The sequence below is a fragment of the Danio rerio genome, chromosome 24 (assembly GCF_049306965.1).
Source record: "Danio rerio strain Tuebingen ecotype United States chromosome 24, GRCz12tu, whole genome shotgun sequence".
NCBI lineage: Eukaryota > Metazoa > Chordata > Actinopteri > Cypriniformes > Danionidae > Danio > Danio rerio.
Genome location: NC_133199.1, coordinates 18,116,729 through 18,134,430, shown reverse-complemented (window position 1 = coordinate 18,134,430; position 17,702 = coordinate 18,116,729).

Here is a 17,702-nt window from a genome sequence, read left to right as displayed (position 1 = left end):
AGAGGCAACTAGGTGGAGGGCCAGGAGGCACCCTGGGGCCTATCCTGCAAGTCCAGGGAGAGAGGTGGACCCCTGGGTAGATTGCTTGGCTGAGAGTAGCCTAGGTGGAGGGCCAAGGGGCACCCTGGGAACTCTACTGCAAGTCCAGGGAGAGTTGTGGACCCTTGGGTAACTTGTGGGCATCAGAGGCCCCTGGGTGGAGGGCAAGGGGGCACCCTGGGGCCTCTACTGCAAGTCCAGGGAGAGATATGGACCCCTGGGTAGCTTGCTGGGGTCAGAAGCCCATAGGTGGTGGGCCAGGGGGCACCCTGGGGCCTATTCTGCAAGTCCAGGGAGAGAGGTTGACCCCTGAGTAGCTTGCTGGGGTCAGTGGCCCCTAGGGGGAGGGCTAGATTGCCCCCTGCAGCCTATCCTGCAAGTCCAGGGAGAGAGGTGGACCCTTTGGTAGCTTGCTGGTGTCAGAAGCCCATATGTGGATGGCCAGGGGGCACCCGGGGGCCTCTACTGCAAGTCCAGGGAGAGTTGTGGACCCCTGGGTAGCTTGCTGGGGTCAGAGGCTTCTAGGTGGAGGGTTAGGGGGCACCCTGGGGCCTCTACTGCAAGTCCATGGAGAGAGGTGGACCTCTGGGTAGCTCGCTGGGGTCAGAGGCCCCTAGGTGGAGGGCTAGGAGGTACCCTAGGGCCCCTACTGCAAGTCCAGGGAGAGAGGTGGACCCCTGGTTAGCTTGCTGGGGTCTGAAGCCCATAGGTGGAGGGCCAGGGGGTACCCTAGGGCCTCTACTGCAAGTCCAGGGAGAGAGGTGGACCCATGGGTAGCTTGCTGGGGTCAGAAGCCCATAGGTGGTGGGCCAGGGGGCACCCTGGGGCCTATTCTGCAAGTCCAGGGAGAGAGGTTGACCCCTGAGTAGCTTCCTGGGGTCAGTGGGCCCTAGGGGGAGGGCCAGGTTGCCCCCTGCAGCCTATCCTGCAAGTCCAGGGAGTGAGGTGGACCCCTGGGTAGCTTCCTGGGGTAAGAAGCCCCTAGGTGGAGAGCCAGGGGGTGCCCTGGGACCTATACTGCAAGTCCAGGGAGAGGGGTGGATCCCTGGGTAGCTTGATGAGGTCTGAAGCCCATAGGTGGAGGGCAAGGGGGTACCCTAGGGCCTTTAACGCAAGTCCAGGAAGAGGGGTGGACCCCTGGGTAGCTTGCTGGTGTCAGAGGCACAAAGGTGGAGGGCCAGGGGGCACCCTGGGGCCTATAATGCCAGTCCAGGAAGAGAGGTTGATCCCTGGGAAGCTTGCTGGCGTCAGAGGCTCCTTGGTGGAGTGCCAGGGGGCAGCCTGGGTTCTCTACTGCAAGTCCAGGGAGAGAGGTGGATCCCTGGGTAGCTTGCTGGGGTCAAAGGCCCCTAGCTGGAGGGCCAGGGGGCACCCTGGGGACTCTACTGCAAGTCCAGGGAGAGAGGTGGACCCCTGGGTAGCTTGCTGGGGACTAAAGCCCCTAGGTGGAGGGCCAGGGGCTACCCTAGGGCCTCTACTGCAATTCCAGGGAGAGTTGTGGACTCCCTTGGTAGAATGCTTGGGCCAGAGGCCCATAGGTGGAGGGCCAGGGGGCACCCTGGGGCCTATACTGCAAGTCCAGGGAGAGAGGTGGACCCTTGGGTAGCTTGCTGGGGTCAGAGGCCCCTAGGTGGAGGGCTAGGAGGTACCCTAGGGCCCCTACTGCAAGTCCAGGGAGAGAGTTGGACACCTGGGTAGCTTGCTGGGGTCAGAGGCAACTAGGTGGAGGGCCAGGGGGCACCTTGGGGCCTCTACTGCAAGTCCAGGGAGGGTTGTGGACAACTTGGTAGCTTGCTGGGGTGAGAAGCCCATAAGTGGAGGGCCAGGGGGTACCCAGGGGCCTCTACTACAAGTCCAGGGAGAAAGCTGGACCCTTGGGTAGCTTGCTGCGGTCAGAGGCCTCTTGAGTGGAGGGCCAGGGGGCACCCTGGGGCCTCTACTGCAAGTCTAGGGAGAGAGGTGGACCCCTGGGTAGCTTGCTGGGGTCAGATACCCCTAGGTGGAGTTCCATGGGGCACCCTGAGGTCTCTACTGCAAGTCCAGGGAGAGAGGTTAATCCCTGCGTAGCTTGATGAGGTCTGAAGCCCATATGTGGAGGGTAAGGGGGTACCCTAGGGCCTCTAACGCAAGTCCAGGGAGAGAGGTGGACCCCTGTTTAGCTTTCTGGGGTCAGAAGCCAATAGGTAGAGGGCCAGGGGGCACCCTGGGGCCTATACTGCCAGTCCAGGGAGATAATTGGACCCCTGGGTAGCTTGCTGGGGTCTTAGGCCCCTATGTGGAGGGCCAGGGGGCAGCCTGGGGCCTCTACTGCAAGTCCAGGGAGAGAGGTGGACCCCTGGGTAGCTTGCTGGGGTCCTAGGCCCCTAGGTTGAGGGCCAGGGGGCACCCTGGGGCCCATACTTCAAGTCAAGGGAGAGAGGTGGACCCCTGGGTAGCTTGCTGGGGTCAGAGGCACATAGGTGGAGGGCCAGGGGGCACCCTGGGGCCTCTACTACAAGTCCAGGAAGAGAGATGGACTCCTGGGTAGCTTGCTGGGGTCAGAGACCCATGGAAGGAGGGCCAAGGGGCTTCCTGGGGCCTCTACTGCAAGTCCAGGGAGAGAGGTGGACCCCCAGGTAGCATGCTGAGGTCATTGGCCCCTAGGTGGAGGGCCAATGAGCACCTTGGGGTCTCTACTGCAAGTCCAGGGAGAGAGGTGGACCCCTGGGTAGCTTGCTGGGGTCAGAAGCCCTTAGTCGGTGGGCTAGGGGGCTTCCTGGGGCCTATACTGCAAGTCCAGAGCAAGAGGTGGACCCCTGGGTAGCTTTCTGGGGTCAGAGGCCCCTAGGTGGAGGGCCAGGGGGTACCCAAGGGCCTGTACTGCAAGTCCAGGGAGAGAGGTGGACCCCTGGGTAGCTTTCTTGTGTCAGCCGCCCCTAGGTGGAGGGCCTGGGGGCACCCTGGGGCCTCTACTGCCAGTCCAGGGAGAGAGTTGGACCCCCTGGGTAGGTTGCTGGGATCAGAGGCCAAAAGATGGAGGTTCATGGGGCACCCTGGGGCCTCTACTGCAAGTCCAGGAAGAGAGGTGGACTCCTGGGTAGCTTTCAGGGATCAGAGGCCCCTAGGTGAAGGGCCAGGGGGCACCCTGGGGCCTATACTGCAAGTCCAGGGAGAGAGGTGGACTCCTGGGTAGCTTCCTGAGGTCAGACGCCCCTAGGTGGAGGGCCACGGAGCACCCTGGGGCCTATCCTGCAGATCCAGGGAGAGAGGTGGACCCCTGGGTAGCTTGCTGGGGTACGAAGCCCCTAGGTGAAGGGCCAGGGGCACCCTGGGGCCTCTACTGCAAGTCCAGGGAGAGAGGTGGACCCTTGGGTAGCTTGCTGGGGTCAGAGGCCCCTAGGTGGAGGGCTAGGAGGTACCCTAGGGCCCCTACTGCAAGTCCAGGGAGAGAGGTGGACACCTGGGTAGCTTGCTGGGGTACGAAGCTCCTAGGTGGAGGTCCAGGGGCACCCTGGGGCCTCTACTGCAAGTCCAGGGATAGAGGTGGACCCCTGGGTAGATTGCTGGGGTCAGAAGCCCCTAGGTGGAAGGCCAGGGGGCACCATGTGGTCTCTACTGCAAGTCCAGGGAGAGAGGTGGACCCTTGGGTAGCTTGCTGGGGTCAGAGGCCCCTAGGTGGAGGGCCAAAGGGCAACCAGGGGCCTCTACTGCAAGTCCAGGGAGAAAGGTGGACCCTGGGTAGCTTGCTGGGGTCAGAGGCAACTAGGTGGAGGGCCAGGGGGCACCCTGGGGCCTATCCTGCAAGTCCAGGGAGAGAGGTGGACCCCTGGGTAGTTTGCTTGGCTGAGAGTGGCCTAGGTGGAGGACCAAGGGGCACCCTGGGGCCTCTACTGCAAGTCCAGGGAGAGTTGTGGACCCATGGGTAGCTTGCGGGGGTCAGAGGCCCCTAGGTGGAGGGCCAGGGGGCACCCCGGGGCCTCTACTGCAGGTCCAGGGAGAGATGTGGACCCCTGGGTAGCTTGCTGGGGTCAGAAGCCCATAGGTGGTGGGCCAGGGGGCAACTTGGGGCCTATTCTGCAAGTCCAGGGAGAGAGGTGGACCCCTGGGTAGCTAGCTGGGGTCAGAGGCCCATGGGTGGAGGGCAAGGCGGCAAGCTGGGGCCTATACTGCAAGTCCAGGGAGAGAGGTGGACCCCTGGGTAGCTTGCTGGGGAATAAAGCCCCTAGGTGGAGGGCCAGGGGGTACCCTAGAGCCTCTACTGCATCTCCAGGGAGAGAGGTGGACCCCTGGTTAGCTAGCTGGGGTCAGAGGCCCTTAGGTGGAGGGCCAGGGGGCACCCTGGGGGCTCTAGTGCAATTCAAGGGATAGTTGTGGACCCCTTGGTAGATTCCTAGGGTCTGAGGACCCTAGGTGGAGGGCCAGGGGGCCCCCTGGGGCCTCTACTTCAAGTCCAGGGAGAAAGGTGGTCCCCTGGGTAGCTTTCTGGGGTCAGAGGTCCCTAGGTGGAGGGCAAGAGGGCACACTGGGGCCTCTACTGCAAGTCCAGGGAGATTTGTGGACCCCTGGGTAGCTTGCTGGGGTCAGAGGTTTCTAGGTGGAGGGTTAGGGGGCACCCTGGGGCCTCTACTGCAAGTCCATGGAAAGAGGTGGACCTCTGGGTAGCTTGCTGGGGTCAGAGGCCCCTAGGAGGAGGGCAAAAGGGCAACTAGGGGCCTCTACTGCAAGTCCAGGGAGAAAGGTGGACCCTGGGTAGCTTGCTGGGATCAGAGGCCCCTAAGTGGAGGGCCAGGAGGTACCCTAGGGCCCCTACTGCAAGTCAAGGTAGAGAGTTGGACCTCTGGGTAGCTTGCTGGGGTCAGAGGCAACTAGGTGGAGGGCCAGGGGGCACCCTGGGGCCTATCCTGCAAGTCCAGGGAGAGAGGTGGACCCCTGGGTAGTTTGCTTGGCTGAGAGTGGCCTAGGTGGAGGGCCAAGGGGCACCCTGGGGCCTCTACTGCAAGTCCAGGGAGAGCGGTGGGCCCCTGGGTAGCTTGCTGGGGTCAGAGGCCCCTAGGTGGAGGGCAAGGGGGCTTCCTGGGGCCTCTACTGCAAGTCCATTGAGAGAGGTGGACCCCTTGGTAGCTTGCTGGGGTCAGAGGCCCCTAGGTGGAGGGCCAGGGGGCACCCTGGGGCCTCTACTACAAGTACAGGGAGAGTTGTGGACACCTGGGTAGCTTGCTGGGGTCTTAGGCCCCTAGGTGGAGGGCCAGTGGGCACCCTGGGGCCTCTACTTCAAGTCCAGGTAGAAAGGTGGACCCCTGGGTAGCTTTCTGGGGTCAGAGGCTCCTAGGTGGAGGGCAAGAGGGCACCCTGGGGAATGTACTGCAAGTCCAGGGAGAGTTGTGGACCCCTGGGTAGCTTGCTGGGGTCAGAGGCTTCTAGGTGGAGAGTTAGGGGGCACCCTGGGGCCTCTACTGCAACTCCAGGGAGAGAGATGGACCTTTGGGTAGCTTGCTGGGGTCCTAGGCCCCTAGGTGGAGGGCCAGGGGGCACCCTGGGCCTCTACTGCAAGTCCAGGGAGAGAAGTGGACCCCTGGGTAGCTTGCTGGGGTCCTAGGCCCCTAGGTTGAGGGCCAGGGTGCACCCAGGGGCCTATACTTCAAGTCAAGGGAGAGAGGTGGACCCCTGGGTAGCTTGCTGGGGTCAGAGGCCCCTAGGTGGAGGGCCAGGGGCCACCCTGGGGCCTCTACTACAAGTCCAGGAAGAGAGGTGGACTCCTGGGTAGCTTGCTGGGGTTAGAGGCCCATAGAAGGAGGGCCAAGGGGCTTCCTGGGGCCTCTACTGCAAGTCCAGGGAGAGAGGTGGACCCCCAGGTAGCTTGCTGGGGTCAGAGGCCCCTAGGTGGAGGGCCAATGAGCACCTTGGGGCCACTACTGGAAGTCCAGGGAGAGAGGTGGACCCCTGGGTAGCTTGCTGGGGTCAGAAGCCCATAGTCGGTGGGCCAGGGGGTTTCCTGGGGACTCTACTGCAAGTCCAGGGAGAGAGGTGGACCCCTGGGTAGCTTGCTGGGGACTAAAGCCCCTAGGTGGAGGGCCGGGGGGCTTCCTGGGGCCTCTACTGCAAGTCCATTGAGAGAGGTGGACCCCTTGGTAGCTTGCTGGGGTCAGAGGCCCCTAGGTGGAGGGCCAGGGGGCACCCTGGGGCCTCTACTACAAGTACAGGGAGAGTTGTGGACCCCTGGGTAGCTTGCTGGGGTCTTAGGCCCCTAGGTGGAGGGCCAGTGGGCACCCTGGTGCCTCTACTTCAAGTCCAGGTAGAAAGGTGGACCCCTGGGTAGCTTTCTGGGGTCAGAGGCCCCTAGGTGGAGGGCAAGAGGGCACCCTGGGGCCTGTACTGCAAGTCCAGGGAGAGTTGTGGACCCCTGGGTAGCTTGCTGGGGTCAGAGGCTTCTAGGTGGAGAGTTAGGGGGCACCCTGGGGCCTCTACTGCAACTCCAGGGAGAGAGATGGACCTTTGGGTAGCTTGCTGGGGTCCTGGGCCCCTAGGTTGAGGGCCAGGGTGCACCCAGGGGCCTATACTTCAAGTCAAGGGAGAGAGGTGGACCCCTGGGTAGCTTGCTGGGGTCAGAGGCCCCTAGGTGGAGGGCCAGGGGCCACCCTGGGGCCTCTACTACAAGTCCAGGAAGAGAGGTGGACTCCTGGGTAGCTTGCTGGGGTTAGAGGCCCATAGAAGGAGGGCCAAGGGGCTTCCTGGGGCCTCTACTGCAAGTCCAGGGAGAGAGGTGGACCCCCAGGTAGCTTGCTGGGGTCAGAGGCCCCTAGGTGGAGGGCCAATGAGCACCTTGGGGCCACTACTGGAAGTCCAGGGAGAGAGGTGGACCCCTGGGTAGCTTGCTGGGGTCAGAAGCCCATAGTCGGTGGGCCAGGGGGTTTCCTGGGGACTCTACTGCAAGTCCAGGGAGAGAGGTGGACCCCTGGGTAGCTTGCTGGGGACTAAAGCCCCTAGGTGGAGGGCCAGGGGCTACCCTAGAGCCTCTTCTGCAAATCCAGGGAGAGAGGTGGACCCCTGGGTAGCTAGCTGGGGTCAGAGGCCCTTAGGTGGAGGGCCAGGGGGCACCCTGGGGGCTCTAGTGCAAGTCAAGGGATAGTTGTGGACCCCTTGGTAGATTCCTATGGTCTGAGGACCCTAGGTGGAGGGCCAGCGGGCACCCAGGGGCCTCTACTTCAAGTCCAGGGAGAAAGGTGGAACCCTGGGTAGCTTTTTGGGGTCAGAGGCCCCTAGGTGGAGGGCAAGAGGGCACCCTGGGGCCTCTATTGCAAGTCCAGGGAGAGTTGTGGACCCCTGGGTAGCTTGCTGGGGTCAGAGGCTTCTAGGTGGAGGGTTAGGGGGCACCCTGGGGCCTCTACTGCAAGTCCATGGAGAGAGGTGGACCTCTGGGTAGCTTGCTGGGGTCAGAGGCCCCTAGGTGGAGGACAAAAGGGCAACCAGGGGCCTCTACTGCAAGTCCAGGGAGAAAGGTGGACCCTGGGTAGCTTGCTGGGATCAGAGGACCCTAAGTGGAGGGCCAGGAGGTACCCTAGGGCCTATCCTGCAAGTACAGGGACAGAGGTGGACCCCTGGGTAGTTTGCTTGGCTGAGAGTGGCCTAGGTGGAGGGCCAAGGGGCACCCTGGGGCCTCTACTGCAAGTCCAGGGAGAGTTGTGGACCCATGGGTAGCTTGCTGGGGTCAGAGGCCCCTTGGTGGAGGGCCAGCGGGCACCCTGGGGCCTCTACTGCAAGTCCAGGGAGAGAGGTGGGCCCCTGGGTAGCTTGCTGGGGTCAGCAGCCCCTAGGTGGAGGGCAAGGGGGCTTCCTGGGGCCTCTACTGCAAGTCCATTGAGAGAGGTGGATCCCTTGGTAGCTTGCTGGGGTCAGAGGCCCCTAGGTGGAGGGCCAGGGGGCTCCCTGGGGCCTCTACTGCAAGTCCAGGGAGAGTTGTGGACCCCTGGGTAGCTTGCTGGGGTCTTAGGCCCCTAGGTGGAGGGCCAGTGGGCACCCTGGGGCCTCTACTTCAAGTCCAGGGAGAAAGGTGGACCCCTGGGTAGCTTTCTGGGGTCAGAGGCCCCTAGGTGGAGGGCAAGAGGGCACCCTGGGGCCTCTACTGCAAGTCCAGGGAGAGTTGTGGACCCCTGGGTAGCTTGCTGGGGTCAGAGGCTTCTAGGTGGAGGGTTAGGGGGCACCCTGGGGCCTCTAATGCAACTCCAGGGAGAGAGATGGACCTCTGGGAAGCTTGCTGGGGTCCTAGGCCCCTAGGTGGAGGGCCAGGGTGCACCCAGGGGCCTATACTTCAAGTCAAGGGAGAGAGGTGGACCCCTGGGTAGCTTGCTGGGGTCAGAGGCCCCTAGGTGGAGGGCCAGGGGGCACCCTGTGGCCTCTACTACTAGTCCAGGAAGAGAGGTGGACTCCTGGGTAGCTTGCTGGGGTTAGAGGCCCATAGAAGGAGGGCCAATGGGCTTCCTTGGGCCTCTACTGCAAGTCCAGGGAGAGAGGTGGACCCCCAGGTAGCTTGCTGGGATCAGAGGACCCTAAGTGGAGGGCCAGGAGGTACCCTAGGGCCCCTACTGCAAGTCAAGGTAGAGAGTTGGACCTCTGGGTAGCTTGCTGGGGTCAGAGGCAACTAGGTGGAGGGCCAAGGGGCACCCTGGGGCCTCTACTGCAAGTCCAGGGAGAGTTGTGGACCCATGGGTAGCTTGCTGGGGTCAGAGGCCCCTTGGTGGAGGGCCAGCGGGCACCCTGGGGCCTCTTCTGCAAGTCCAGGGAGAGAGGTGGACCCCTGGGTAGCTTGCTGGGGTAAGAAGAACCTAGGTGGAGGGTCAAGGGGAACCCTGGGGCCTATACTGCCAGTCCAGGGAGAGAGGTGGACCCCTAGGTAGCTTGATGGGGTCTTAGGCCCCTAGGTGGAGTGCCAGGGGGCACCCTGGGGCCTATACTGCAAGTGCAGGGAGAGAGGTGGACCCCTGGGTAGTTCGCTTGGCTGAGAGTGGCCTAGGTGGAGGGCAAGGGGGCACCCTGGGGCCTCTACTGCAAGTTCAGGGAGAGAGGTGGACCCCTGGGTAGCTTGCAGGGGTCAGAAACCCATAGGTGGAGGATCAGGGGGCACCCTGGGGCCTCTATTGCAAGTCCAGGGAGAGAGGTGGACCCCTGGGTAGCTTGCTGTGGTCTTAGGCCCCTAGGTGTAGGGCCAGGGGGCACCCTGGGGCCTCTACTGCAAGTCCAGGGAGAGAGGTGGACCCCTGGGTAGCTTGCTGGGGTCCTAGGCCCCTAGGTGGAGGGTAAGGGGGCAACTTAAGGCCTATATTGCAAGTCCAGGGAGAGAGGTGGACCCCTGGGTGGCTTGCTAGGGTCAGAGGCCCCTAGGTGGAGGGCCAGGGGGAACCCTGGGGCCTCTAGTGCAAGTCTTGGGAGAGAGGTGGACCCCTGGGTAGCTTGCTGGGGTCAAAGGCCAGTAGGTGGATGGCCAGGGGGCACCCTGGGGCCTCTACTGCAAGTCCAGGGAGAGAGGTGGACCCCTTGGTAGCTTGCTGGTGTCAGAAGCCCATATGTGGTGAGCCAGGGAGCACCCTGGGGCCTATACTGCAAGTCCAGGGAGAGAGGTGGACCCCTGATTAGCTTGCTGGGGTCAGAAGCCCCTAGATGGAGGGCCAGGGGGCACCATGGGGCCTATCCTGCAAGTCCAGGGAGAGAGGTGGACCCCTGGGTAGCTTGCTGGAGTCAGAAGCCCCTAGGTGGAGGGCCGAGGGGCACCATGGGGCCTATCCTGCAAGTCCAGGGAGAGAGGTGGACCCCTGGGTAGCTTGCTGGGGTCAGAGGCCCCTAGGTGGAGGGCCAGGAGGTACCCTAGGGCCCCTACTGCAAATCCAGGGAGAGAGTTGGACCCCTGGGTAGCTTGCTGGGGTCAGAGGCAACTAGGTGGAGGGCCAGGGGCACCCTGGGGCCCATCCTGCAAGTCCAGGGAGAGAGGTGGACCCCTGGGTAGTTTGCTGGGTTCTGAAGCCCACAGGTGGAGGGCCAGGGGATACCCTAGGGCCTCTATTTCAAGTCCAGGGAGAGAGGTGGACCCCTGATTAGCTTGCTGGGGTCAGAAGCCCCTAGATGGAGGGCCAGGGGGCTCCATGGGGCCTATCCTGCAAGTCCAGGGAGAGAGGTGGACCCCTGGGTAGCTTGCTGGAGTCAGAAGCCCCTAGGTGGAGGGCCGAGGGGCACCATGGGGCCTATCCTGCAAGTCCAGGGAGAGAGGTGGACCCCTGGGTAGCTTGCTGGGGTCAGAGGCCCCTAGGTGGAGGGCCAGGGGGCACCCTGGGGCCTCTACTGCAAGTCCAGGGAGAGAGGTGGACCCTTGGGTAGCTTGCTGGGGTCAGAGGCCCCTAGGTGGAGGGCAAGGGGGCACCTTGGGGCCTCTACTGCAAGTCCAGGGAGAGAGGTGGACCCCTGGGTAGCTTGCTGGGGTCCTAGGCCCCTAGGTGGAGGGCCAGGGGGCACCTTGGGGCCTCTACTACAAGTCCAGGAAGAGAGGTGGACCCCTGGGTAGCTTCCTGGGGTCAGAGGCCCCTTGATGGAGGGCCAGCGGGCACCCTGGGGCCTCTACTGCAAGTCCAGGGAGAGAAGTGGGCCCCTGGGTAGCTTGCTGGGGTCAGAGGCCCCTAGGTGGAGGGCAAGGGGGCTTCCTGGGGCCTCTAGTGCAAGTCCATTGAGAGATGTGGACCCCTGGGTAGCTAGCTGGGGTCGTAGGCCCCTAGGTGGAGGGCCAGGGGGCACCCTGGGGCCTCTACTGCAAGTCCAGGGAGAGAGGTGGACCCCTGGGGAGCTTTCTTGTGTCAGCCGCCCCTAGGTGGAGGGCCAGGTTGCCCCCTGCAGCCTGTCCTGCAAGTCCAGGGAGAGAGGTGGACCCCTGGGTAGCTTCCTGGGGTAAGAGGCCCCTAGGTGGAAGGTAAGGGGGCACCTTGGGGCCTATACTGCAAGTCTAGGGAGAGAGGTGAACCCCTGGGTAGCTTGCTGGGGTCAGAGGCCAGTAGGTGGAGGGCCAGAGGGCACCCTGGGGCCTCTACTGCAAGTCCAAGGAGAGACATGGACCCACTGGAAAGCTTGCTGGGGACCTAGGCCCCTAGGTGGAGGGCCAGGGTGCACACTGGGGCCTATACTTCAAGTCAAGGGAGAGAGGTGGACCCCTGGTTAGCTTGCTGGGGTCAGAGGCCCCTGGGTGGAGGGCCAGGAGGTACCCTTGGGTCCCTACTGCAAGTCCAGGTAGAGAGTTGGACCCCTGGGTAGCTTGCTGGGGTCAGAGGCCCCTGGGTTGAGGGCAAGGGGGCACCCTGGTTCCTATAGTGCAAGTTCAGGAAGAGAGGTGGTCCCCTGGGTGGCTTTCTGGGGTCTTAGGCCCCTAGGTGGAGGGCCAGGGGGCACCCTGGGGCCTATACTGCAAGTCCAAGGAGAGATGTGGACCCCTATGTAGCTTGCTGGGGTCAGAGGCCCCTAGGTGGAGGGCCAGGGGGCACCCTGGGGCCTCTACTGCAAGTCCAGGGAAAGTTGTGGACCCCTGGGTAGCTTGCTGGGGTCAGAGGCCCATGGGTGGAGGGCATGGGGGCACGCTGGCGTCTCTACTGCAAGTCCAGGGAGAGAGGTGGACCCCTGGGTAGCTTGCTGGGGAATAAAGGCCCTAGGTGGAGGGCCAGGAGGTACCCTAGGGCCTCTACTGCAAGTCCAGGGAGAGAGGTGGACCCCTGGGTAGCTAGCTGGGGTTAGAGGCCCTTAGGTTGAGGGCCAGGGGGCACCCTGGGGCTTCTAGTGCAAGTCCAGGGATAGTTGTGGACCCCTTGGTAGATTCCTAGGGTCTGAGGGCCCTAGGTGGAGGGCCAGGTGGCACCCTTGGGCCTCTACATCAAGTCTAGGGAGAGTTGTGGACCCCTGGGTAGCTTGCTGGGGTCAGAGGCCCCTTGGTGGAGGGTTAGGGGGCACCCAGGGGCCTCTACTGCAAGTCCATGGAGAGAGGTGGACCTCTGGGTAGCTTGCTGAGGTAAGAGGCCCCTAGGTGGAGGGCAAAAGGGCAACCAGGGGCCTCTACTGCAAGTCCAGGGAGAAAGGTGGACCCTGGGTAGCTTGCTGGGATCAGAGGCCCCTAAGTGGAGGGCAAGGAGGTACCCTAGGGCCCCTACTGCAAGTCAAGGTAGAGAGTTGGACCTCTGGGTAGCTTGCTGGGGTCAGAGGCAACTAGGTGGAGGGCCAGGGGGCACCCTAGGGCCTATCCTGCAAGTCCAGGGAGAGAGGTGGACCCCTGGGTAGTTTGCTTTGCTGAGAGTGGTCTAGGTGGAAGGCCAAGTGGCACCCTGGGGCCTCTACTGCAAGTCCAGGGAGAGTTGTGGACCCATGGGTAACTTGCGGGGGTCAGAGGCCCCTGGGTGGAGGGCAAGGGGGCACCCTGGGGCCTCTACTGCAGGTCCAGGGAGAGATGTGGACCCCTGGGTAGCTTGCTGGGGTCAGAAGCCCATAGGTGGTGGGCCAGGGGGCAACTTGGGGCGTGTCCTGCAAGTCCAGGGAGGGAGGTGGACCCCTGGGTAGCTTCCTGGGGTAAGAGGCCCCTAGGTGGAGGGCAAGGGGGCACCTTGGGGCCTATAATGCAAGTCTAGGGAGAGAGGTAGACCCCTGGGTAGCTTGCTGGGGAATAAAGCCCCTAGGTGGAGGGCCAGGGGGTACCCTAGGGCCTCTACTGCAACTCCAGGGAGAGAGGTGGACACCTGGGTAGCTAGCTGGGGTCAGAGGTCCTTAGGTGGAGGGCCAGGGGGCACCCTGGGGGCTCTAGTGCAAGTGAAGGGATAGTTGTGACCCCTTGGTAGATTCCTAGGGTCTGAGGACCCTAGGTGGAGGGCCAGGGGGCCCCCTGGGGCCTCTACTTCAAGTCCAGGGAGAAAGGTGGACCCCTGGGTAGCTTTCTGGGGTCAGAGGCCCCTAGGTGGAGGGCAAGAGGGCACCCTGGGGCCTTTACTGCAAGTCCAGGGAGAGTTGTGGACCCCTGGGTAGCTTGCTGGGGTCAGAGGCTTCTAGGTGGAGGGTTAGGGGGCACCCTGGGGCCGCTACTGCAAGTCCATGGAAAGAGGTGGGCCTCTGGGTAGCTTGCTGGGGTCAGAGGCCCCTAGGTGGAGGGCAAAAGGGCAACCAGGGGCCTCTACTGCAAGTCCAGGGAGAAAGGTGGACCCTGGGTAGCTTGCTGGGATCAGAGGCCCCTAAGTGGAGGGCCAGGAAGTACCCTAGGGCCCCTACTGCAAGTCAAGGTAGAGAGTTGGACCTCTGGGTAGCTTGCTGGGGTCAGAGGCAACTAGGTGGAGGGCCAGGGGGCACCCTGGGGCCTATCCTGCAAGTCCAGGGAGAGAGGTGGACCCCTGGGTAGCTTGCTGGGGTTAGAGGCCCCTTGGTGGAGGGCCAGCGGGCACCCTGGGGCCTCTACTGCAAGTCCAGGGAGAGAGGTGGGCCCCTGGGTAGCTTGCTGGGGTCAGAGGCCCCTAGGTGGAGGGCAAGGGGGCTTCCTGGGGCCTCTACTGCAAGTCCATTGAGAGAGGTGGACCCCTTGGTAGCTTGCTGGGGTCAGAGGCCCCTAGGTGGAGGGCCAGGGGGCACCCTGGGGCCTCTACTGCAAGTCCAGGGAGAGTTGTGGACCCCTGAGTAGCTTGCTGGGGTCTTAGGCCCCTAGGTGGAGGGCCAGTGGGCACCCTGGGGCCTATACTTCAAGTCCAGGGAGAAAGGTGGACCCGTGGGTAGCTTTCTGGGGTCAGAGGCCCCTAGGTGGAGGGCAAGAGTGCACCCTGGGGTTTCTACTGCAAGTCCAGGGAGAGTTTTGGACCCCTGGGTAGCTTTCTGGGGTCAGAGGCTTCTAGGTGGAGGGTTAGGGGGCACCCTGGGGCCTCTACTTAAACTCCAGGGAGAGAGATGGACCTCTGGGTAGCTTGCTTGGGTCCTAGGCCCCTAGGTGGAGGGCCAGGGGGCACCCTGGGGCCTCTACTGCAAGTCCAGATAGAGAAGTGGACCGCTGGGTAGCTTGCTGGGGTCCTAGGCCCCTAGGTTGAGGGCCAGGGTGCACCCAGGGGCCTATAATTCAAGTCAAGGGAGAGAGGTGGACCCCTGGGTAGCTTGCTGGGGTCAGAGGCCCCTAGGTGGAGGGCCAGGGGGCACCCTGGGGCCTCTACTACAAGTCCAGGAAGAGAGGTGGACTCCTGGGTAGCTTGCTGGGGTTAGAGGCCCATAGAAGGAGTGCCAAGGAGCTTCCTGGGGCCTCTACTGCAAGTCCAGGGAGAGAGGTGGACCCCCAGGTAGCTTGCTGAGGTCAGAGGCCCCTAGGTGGAGGGCCAATGAGCACCTTGGGGCCTCTACTGGAAGTCCAGGGAGAGAGGTGGACCCCTTAGTAGCTTGCTGGGGTCAGAAGCCCATAGTCGGTGGGCCAGGGGGCTTCCTGGGGACTCTACTGCAAGTCCAGGGAGAGAGGTGGACCCCTGGGTAGTTTGCTGGGGACTAATGCCCCTAGGTGGAGGGCCAGGGGCTACCCTAGAGCCTCTACTGCAACTCCAGGGAGAGAGGTGGACCCCTGGGTAGCTAGCTGGGGTCAGAGGCCCTTAGGTGGAGGGCCAGGGGGCACCCTGGGGGCTCTAGTGCAAGTCAAGGGATAGTTGTGGACCCCTTGGTAGATTCCTAGGGTCTGAGGACCCTAGGTGGAGGGCCAGCGGGCACCCTGGGGCCTCTACTTCAAGTCCAGGGAGAAAGGTGGACCCCTGGGTAGCTTTCTGGGGTCAGAGGCCCCTAGGTGGAGGGCAAGAGGGCACCCTGGGGCCTCTATTGCAAGTCCAGGGAGAGTTGTGGACCCCTGGGTAGCTTGCTGGGGTCAGAGGCTTCTAGGTGGATGGTTAGGGGGCACCCTGGGGCCTCTACTGCAAGTCCATGGAGAGAGGTGGACCTCTGGGTAGCTTGCTGGGTTCAGAGGCCCCTAGGTGGAGGGCAAAAGGGCAATCAGGGGCCTCTACTGCAAGTCCAGGGAGAAAGGTGGACCCTGGGTAGCTTGCTGGGATCAGAGGCCCCTAAGTGGAGGGCCAGGAGGTACCCTAGGGCCCCTACTGCAAGTCAAGGTAGAGAGTTGGACCTCTGGGTAGCTTGCTGGGGTCAGAGGCAACTAGGTGGAGGGCCAGGGGGCACCCTGGGGCCTATCTTGCAAGTCCAGAGACAGAGGTGGACCCCTGGGTAGTTTGCTTGGCTGAGAGTGGCCTAGGTGGAGGGCCAAGGGGCACCCTGGGGCCTCTACTGCAAGTCCAGGAAGAGTTGTTCACCCATGGGTAGCTTGCTGGGGTCAGAGGCCCCTTGGTGGAGGGCCAGCGGGCACCCTGGGGCCTCTACTGCAAGTCCAGGGAGAGAGGTGGGCCCCTGGGTAGCTTGCTGGGGTCAGAGGCCCCTAGGTGGAGGGCAAGGGGGCTTCCTGGGGCCTCTACTGCAAGTCCATTGAGAGAGGTGGACCCCTTGGTAGTTTGCTGGGGTCAGAAGCCCATAGTCGGTGGGCCAGGGGGCTTCCTGGGGCCTATATTGCAAGTCCAGGGCTAGAGGTGGACACATGGGTAGCTTGCGGGGATCAAAGGCCCCTGGGTGGAGGACAAGAGGGCACCCTGGGGCCTCTACTGCAGGTCCAGGGAGAGATGTGGATCCCAGGGTAGATTGTTGGGGTCAGAAGCCCATAGGTGGTGGGCCAGGGGGCAACTTGGGGCCTATTCTGCAAGTCCAAGGAGAGAGGTGGACCCCTGGGTAGCTTCCTGGGGTCAGTGGCCCCTAGGTGGAGGGCCTGGTTGCCCCCTGCAGCCTGTCCTGCAAGTCCAGGGAGAGAGGTGGACCCCTGGGTAGCTTCCTGGGGTAAGAGGTCCCTAGGTGGAGGGTAAGGGGGCACCTTGGGGCCTATACTGCAAGTCTAGGGAGAGAGGTAGACGCCTGGGTAGCTTGCTGGGGAATAAAGCCCCTGGGTGGAGGGCCAGGGGGTACCCTAGGACCTCTACTGCAACTCCAGGGAGAGAGTTGGACCCCTGGGTAGCTAGCTGGGGTCAGAGGCCCATGGGTGGAGGGCAAGGCGGCAAGCTGGGGCCTATAATGCAAGTCCAGGGAGAGAGGTGGACCCCTGGGTAGCTTGCCTGGGAATAAAGCCCCTAGGTGGAGGGCCAGGGGGTACCCTAGGGCCTCTAATGCAACTCCAGGGAGAGAGGTGGACCCCTGGGTAGCTAGCTGGGGTCAGAGGCCCTTAGGTGGAGGGCCAGGGGGCACCCTGGGGCCTCTAGTGCAAGTCAAGGGATAGTTGTGGACCCCTTGGTAGATTCCTAGAGTCTGAGGACCCTAGGTGGAGGGCCAGGTGGCACCCTTGGGCCTCTACTGCAAGTCTAGGGAGAGTTGTGGACCCCTGGGTAGCTTGCTGGTGTCAGAGGCCCCTAGGTGGAGGGCCAGGGGGCACCTTGGGGCCTCGACTGCAAGTCCAGGGAGGGTTGTGGACCCCTTGGTAGCTTGCTTGGGTCAGAGGCCCAAAGGTGGAGGGCCAGGGGGCACCCTGGGGCCTATATTGCCAGTCCAGGGAGAGAGGTTGACCCCTGGGTAGCTTGCTGGGGTCTTAGGCCCCTAGGTGGAGGGCCAGGGCGCACCCTGGGGCCTCTACTGCAAGTCTAGGGAGAGAGGTGGACCCCTGGGTAGCTTGCTGGGGTCAGACACCCCTAGAAGGAGTTCCAGGGGGCACCTTGAGGCCTCTACTGCAAGTCCTGGGAGAGAGGTTAATCCCTTGGTAGCTTGCTGGTGTCAGAGTCCCCTAGGTGGAGAGCCAGGGGGCAACCTGGGGTCTCTACTGCAAGTTTAGGGAGAGAGGTGGATCCCTGCGTAGCTTGATGAGGTCTGAAGCCCATAGGTGGAGGGCAAGGGGGTACCCTAGGGCCTCTAACGCAAGTCCAGGGAGAGAGGTGGACCCCTTTTTAGCTTTCTGGGGTCAGAGGCCCTTACGTGGAGGGCCAGGGGGCACCCTGGGGCCTATACTGCAAGTCCAGGGAGAGAGGTGGACCCCCAGTTAGCTTGCTGGGGTCAAAGGCCCCTAGGTGGAGGGCCAGGGGGCACCCTGGGGCCTCTACTGCAAGTCCAGGAAGAGAGGTGGACTCCTGGGTAGCTTTCAGGAATCAGAGGCCCCTAGGTGGAGGGCCAGGGGGCACCCTGGGGCCTATATTGCAAGTCCAGGGAGAGTTGTGGACCTATGGGTAGCTTGCTGGGGTCAGAAGCCCATAGGTGGTGGGCCAGGGGCCAACTTGGGGCCTATACTGCAAGTCCAGGTAGAGAGGTGGACCCCTGGGTAGCTTCCTGGGGTAAGAGGTCTCTAGGTGGAGGGTAAGGGGGAACCCTGGGGTCTCTACTGCAAGTCTAGGGAGAGAGGTGGACCCCTGGGTAGCTTGCTAGGGTCAGAGGCCCCTAGGTGGAGGGCCAGGGGGTACCCTGGGGTCTCTACTGCAAGTCTAGGGAGAGAGGTGGACCCCTGGGTAGCTTGCTGGGGTCTTGGGCACTTAGGTGGAGGGCCTGGGGGCACCCTGGGGCCTATACTGCAAGTCCAGGGAGAGAGGTGGAACCCTGGGTAGCTTGCTAGGGTCAGAGGCCCCTTGGTGAAGGGCCATGGGGCACAATGGGGCCTCTAC